Source organism: Rissa tridactyla, chromosome 2 (genome assembly GCF_028500815.1).
Source record: "Rissa tridactyla isolate bRisTri1 chromosome 2, bRisTri1.patW.cur.20221130, whole genome shotgun sequence".
NCBI classification, from domain to species: domain Eukaryota; kingdom Metazoa; phylum Chordata; class Aves; order Charadriiformes; family Laridae; genus Rissa; species Rissa tridactyla.
In genome coordinates, this window is record NC_071467.1 from 33,907,101 (window position 1) to 33,913,100 (window position 6,000).

Below are 6,000 nucleotides of genomic sequence, written 5' to 3' on the forward strand. Positions count from 1 at the left end.
ATGTCCTAATGATTTTCAAACTTTTGTTTAAAAATGAAGAAGATCAGAAAAGGTTGGAGGAAAAGTTAAAGGAAATATACCTCAAGAGAAAAAAGACCATCTCCTTTTCTTCTTTGTCTATCAGTCTCCAGTTAAAGCATATGGAAAATGTTTTCAAAATGCCTAGATTTGGCACATTGTCATTGCAAAGAGAGGAGCGCAGTGATGCTGTTATAGAAAATGGGAAATAAATTCAGGATTGGGTGCTGCCTCCTTCAATGCGGATTTATCTAAGTTTAATTTAATATTCCGCAATCACTGTATGATCGCATATAATTCACCAAGATTTTTAAGGGCTTTGCCTAAATATGTTGACCACAGGCACAAAGTAATTTAATCAGATTATTTCCTTCTTTTATTTGTGTTTATTTTTCTCATTAGAAACACTTTAAATTGCAATTGTAAATAATAGAAATGATGGAATATTAGGTTTGGGGTGAACAAACGCCCAGAGAAGGCATTAGCTTTATTAAAATCATTCTGAACGTAAAATCAAAAAGCACAAAATGGTTGTTTGTAAAACACTAAACCTTTAATCGATTTATTGGCATTCCGATCGATTAGATAAACGGAAATCTATAGTAAACATAAAAGCATTTAAAATATTTTTCTCTCATTTATAAACAAAACTTTTCTCTTCAGTAGAAAAAAAATGATTATCAAACGACTAACAGGAAATTCTTCAGATATCAAATTACGATAATAAAATTATTTCCACATGGAAAGGGATAATGACAATGATGATAGTAATTATAATAATGAATAATTCAACAGCCCTTTGACATATATGGAAGAGCCTGGTTCAAAAACAGCTTTTGAAGGGGGCTACTTTTAGGGGATTTTTTAAATAAAATTGAATTTTGAGGCTGAAATGCTTAGATCAAGTGACAGTTTAGGTGCAAGTACGAAAGTTGCGTTAATTTTTTCCTGCATTTTTCAGGTGGGAGCGTTCACTTTGGCATCGCCCTTTAAATTAAGTTACCACTTATTAGCAGAAAATAAGTATGTAAATATATAAGCTACCCCTGAAAATGTGGGAAAAAAATGTGTCTTCACGCCACGGTGATGGGGACCATTTACCTTATAATTTAAACGATTTGCTTAGCTCGTAGTGTGCCTTCCAGATTACAGAAAAATTCTGCAAGCAATAATGTATTTGACCATTTAAGTGAAAGAACACAATTTATTTAGGGGTGGAGGGTGGGGAACTGCAAGCCGGAGAAATGCAGCAATCAGAGCTTGTGGCATTCTGGCTGCGCGAAGAGGAAGTGTTGCTGTAACGGGTATTATGTTTATTTGATAAAGAAAATCAATGAAAGTGGCTGTAAAGTAGTTAGTGAGGCGTGTGTTTGGGACTCGGGTTGAATAGTGACTCCAGCGGGCTGGTCGATGAGCTCTAAGAGCTCTGGAAATCTAACCTAACCCTCAGAGTGAGCTCTCTCTCACTCAGTGCTGCACCTTCCCTGGGCTGGGAGACTTCAGTCCTTGTCTCCTCCCTCTGTCTCCTTCCTTTTCTCCCCACATCCCTCCCTCTGTCCCTCCTTCACTCTCTCTTAGTTTTCCGTTCCTGCTTCCCTTCTTCCCATCCGCTCCAACTAATTCCCTCTCCCAGGTTTATTTGCTCTCCTTAATCTCTCCTATTCTCTTTCTCTCTCTCACTTTCATTCTCTCTTCCCATCTCTGCCGTAGCAGTTTCCCCCCTATCCAGCTGGTCCTCCAAGTTTTCCTGCGCTCTTAGAGCCTTCCTCCTCCTCTAATTCTCTTCCTCTCCTCTCAGGTCCCTGTATTCCTAAGTTTTCTTTCAGCCTTTTCCCTATCTGTCTTCACCAGCCAAATTTATCTCTTATTTTGGATTGGTTCCTCCGGACATGTGCTATGTTAGTAATTACCCCTACTCATTTCCCTTTCACACACCCATGCTGAAGGGATGAGCGCACCACTCTCTTTCCTCAGTTGGGATATTTTAAACATTGGCTAATCTTCAGTGGTGCTTTATTTTAGACCTTCTGCAGCTATTTCCCCCTTTTCTCCCGCTAATCTTCATTCCCTCTAATTTACAACAGAAATGTTTCTCCTCCTCCTTTTCATTTCCTACTTTACAATTTCCTTTGGGGTTTCTAAATAGTAGTATGTCCTTTGCCTTTCCCTACCCCCATGTCTTTCACTGTTTCTCTTCAGCTATTTTATTTACCCGGTTGCTAGAGGAATATTTCTTTCCTTAACAAGTTTATCTGCCTGTCTTTCAGCCTCAGCCTATAAAAAAGAAGGGGGGGGGGTGAAGGAAAAAAGAAAAAAAAAAAAGTTGAGATTGTGGCTCTTTTCTGCGAAGTAACTTGGTTTCAAACTTCTGGTTTGGATTATGTGTCATTATCTATTTTCCCTTATCACATCCCCCGTTGCCCTCCCCACCCCCCCTTCGCTAATAACATCTTTAGTGTGGTCAATGTTAAATATGGCAGATCTCTGAAAAATGCTTCCTCTCCAGCTCTCTGCTGGAATTCATTACTCGCCCCGCTCTTCCCACCGCGCGGTGTCTGCGGGGCCCGGTGCGCGGAGCCCCGCGGAACCCCCCGTGCCGCCGCCGCAGCCGCGGGGATGCGCAGCGGCCGCTGCCCGCTGCCGCCCGCCCCCCCGTTCCAACCCCCCCTCCGCTCCGCCCGCAGCCGCCGGGCAGCGCCCCCGAGCCGCGCAGCCCGCGCTATGGCAACCCCACCGACCGCGCAGGGACCGGCCGCGGGCGCTGCGCTCCCGCGGGGTGCGGGGCGGGGGGTGGTGGTGGTGGGGGGGGGGGCGCCGCTCTGCGCGGCGGAGCGGCTCCGCCTGCAGCGGGGGGCGGCCCGCGGCAGGCAGCGCCCGGCGGGGGGCCCGTCCCTTCCGAGGGCCCGGCAGGTGCGGGGGCTCCGCAGCTCCGCGCTGGAGGGCGCAAACTCCCATCCGCGTTGCGTGGCCTCCGCGGGGAGGGGGTCAGCATCCCCGGCTGCTCTGCCTGCCCTCGTTTGTCTGGGGGGCAGAAGGTGGAGTTTGGGTTCTGGTTCTTCTTACTCTTCTTTTAATTTTTCCTCCTCCCCCCCCCCCCCCCCCCCCCCCCCTTCTTTCCGGTTTTTGGCCTTTTCCCTTATTGTGCCCTCACTGTCTGGAGTGGGATCTAGACGAGGGATCCCCCCTGGTGAAGTCACTCGTGTGCTGCCGGCTGTGACACACGCTATGTGTGTCGCCTTTGTATGGTCCTGGTTGGGCCACATGCACTTAGCCTGCAGTTTATTGCAGGATTTGCTTTTCGTGTGTGTCGTTGGGTGCTGGAATGAAAAAGCATTTCAAAGGGTACCACTAGAGTTGACGTTTCAGGCCTGCTCTGGGTTTTAAATAAACCTTAACCCGAGGAAATGATTGTTCCAGGTTAAATGGCCCAACCCTGTCCTTTGTTTCATTATTTGGGTTCTTTATTTTTGCTGTTGTGACCATTCTTTTTGAGAAGCCGGAGGAAGAAATCTAATTTATTCATTTCATCCATGTTGGCTGAAACATTTTCTCTGTTTTACATATGGCTGGAGTTATGTTTAGATTTACTTTTTCTCTATAGGTTACACATACGAAGCGAACAGAATGGGCCCAATCCTGCCAGTCCCTTCTTGAGTGAGTAAAGGTAGATCTGGCCCATTGTCAGAAACTCTCGCTACCGTCAGGGCCTCCGTTTGGTGTGAAGTCTGATAAAATGGCTTTACCTGTTCTGGGCATCTATAAGGCTACCCAAAACAACTCGCTCATATGATTCTGGTTTGCTAAAGGCACGCTATACGTTTTTTTTGAACTAAGCCTCTAATACCTATAACTTTCTGCTTTGCTTAAATACGCTTCAGGGAGGAATGATAGCTTTTACTCTAAACGTTTCGCAGTACCGACACGGGCACAAATGGAAATGAATATTTGAGATAGTTTCAGACAAAATACAATCCACAAACAAGGCAAACAATATCATCTAAAAGTCTTATTAACTAAAACCCAATGTAGAAGTGTACATTTTACAAATATTTGCCCAGGAACTTAGACTGTTAAATTCTGTCAATATCTCCATCACCCCTGAAATTATTGCTCACCTATATCCACAGTGACCCCAAATTGTCAGAGAGAAAGCCTGCCAGTTGTAAATCCACACGGGGCTACAACAGGATTGCAATTTATTATAAAGCAGAAATGTTACTGAAGGGAAAATTGGTGCCTATTCCCAAGTCCACACCTGAAAGGAACACACTTCCCAGAAATAAAGATCTTACAGAGGATTGTTTAACATTTCGTGTGAGATTGCATCATCGTATTAGGTAGATTATATTTATTCTGAATGAATTTTAACCCACTGTGAATGCTTTTTAAAAAAAATGTTTAAAAGGGACTACTGAAATTCAACAACACCTTGAAAAAATTAAAATATATACTTATGTTGCAGACTTTTTATGCATGACAGTACATCATAGAATAGTCAAGATAGAGATATACTTTTTCCTTCTTTCTCCAAAATGATCTAGCTTGGAATAATATTCTTGCTTCCCTCTGAAATGATTTTAATGAGTGCAGGAATATTTTTGCTATAATTTAAAAGAGGAAATGAAGGACTATTAGAAAAGTAAATTTAAGAGCGTGTTTTAATACGCTGAAAGACAAATATGGAATGTATGTATTTTGGGGGAGATCCTGTATACGATGTGGAAAGAGCTTATTTTAAAGAAGTGTGTACGTACATTCCTTCAGATGACAATGTGCACACTGTTGTTAGAGCACAGGATTTTTGATCTTTTGGGCTACTCACTTTTAGCAGAAAATGATTGTAAGGTAAGATATGCATAAACAAAATCAAAAAGCATCTGGAATTTACTCATAAAGATAAAATCAATTAAAAAAAAAATCTGAAATGCTACTGATGGTGAAGAACTGTTTGTGAAACACCTAATTCTAAAAGAAGTGATCACAGCATTTTTTAATATTTGCTCCCAAAATAAAGCTGTGAATCTACAAGGATGCTAACCTGCCTGCACGATGCGGACTACTTTCCCCTTTCAGTTCATTTCTGGTGTCAGCAATAATAATGAACACAGGAAACACATTCCCCTCTTTTATTCTTAAACTCCTTTAAAATTATCTCTTCACAGAGACATTCTTAGAAATTAGCAGTACCCTAGGAAACAGTATTTCCAGCAAATAATTATTTTAAAACTGAATATATGTGCCGTTTTCCTTTCTTTTTCAGTAGATAGTTGTGAATATTGATTCATAACATAATTGTCAGTAAAAAGAAGGAAATAAAAACTAAAACTAAAACATGCTGTAAGGCAACAACTAGATATTTTTACATTTATGGTAAAACATTGGGATTTTCTTTTAATAGGAAGCCTTCATAAATTATTAAAATCGCACCTGATCCAGTTAATAATGAAGTTTACTACCAGCAGGTAAAAACACTGGTTTCTGTGTAAGATTTACACTTTAGCCCCACAGACACTTCACATCCCCGGTTCCCCATTTCTTTTGTTAACGTAACATTATTCACACTTTTATTTTGGGACTACTGCAGCAAGTAAAACACAGGCGTGCGTGCACGTCTGCACAAACGCACAGAAACAATTGAGCCGTCCCTTTTTCACACCAACAAAATAGTTGTGTGCAGCTATGCATTTAGATGCGTACAGAGGTCTGCTCCGGTTTTGGTTTTGGCACGGTAATTAAGGTAGCAGGATTCAGATACGGTTTAATGCTGAACTTTCAAAATTTAACATTAGAGTTCCTGGTTCATCCACAACAGGATGGATACTGTGTTTATAGAGTTCATTCTTGACCTTACCTGAGTAAGTACTTTAAGTTAAAGTATGAGATGCACCTAGAGGGGTAATACATTGAGTTTAATAGGAAGACAGTTAATAACCTTTTTTCATCCTCATGCACTATCAATCATGGCTGTCACCAGTCTGCTGA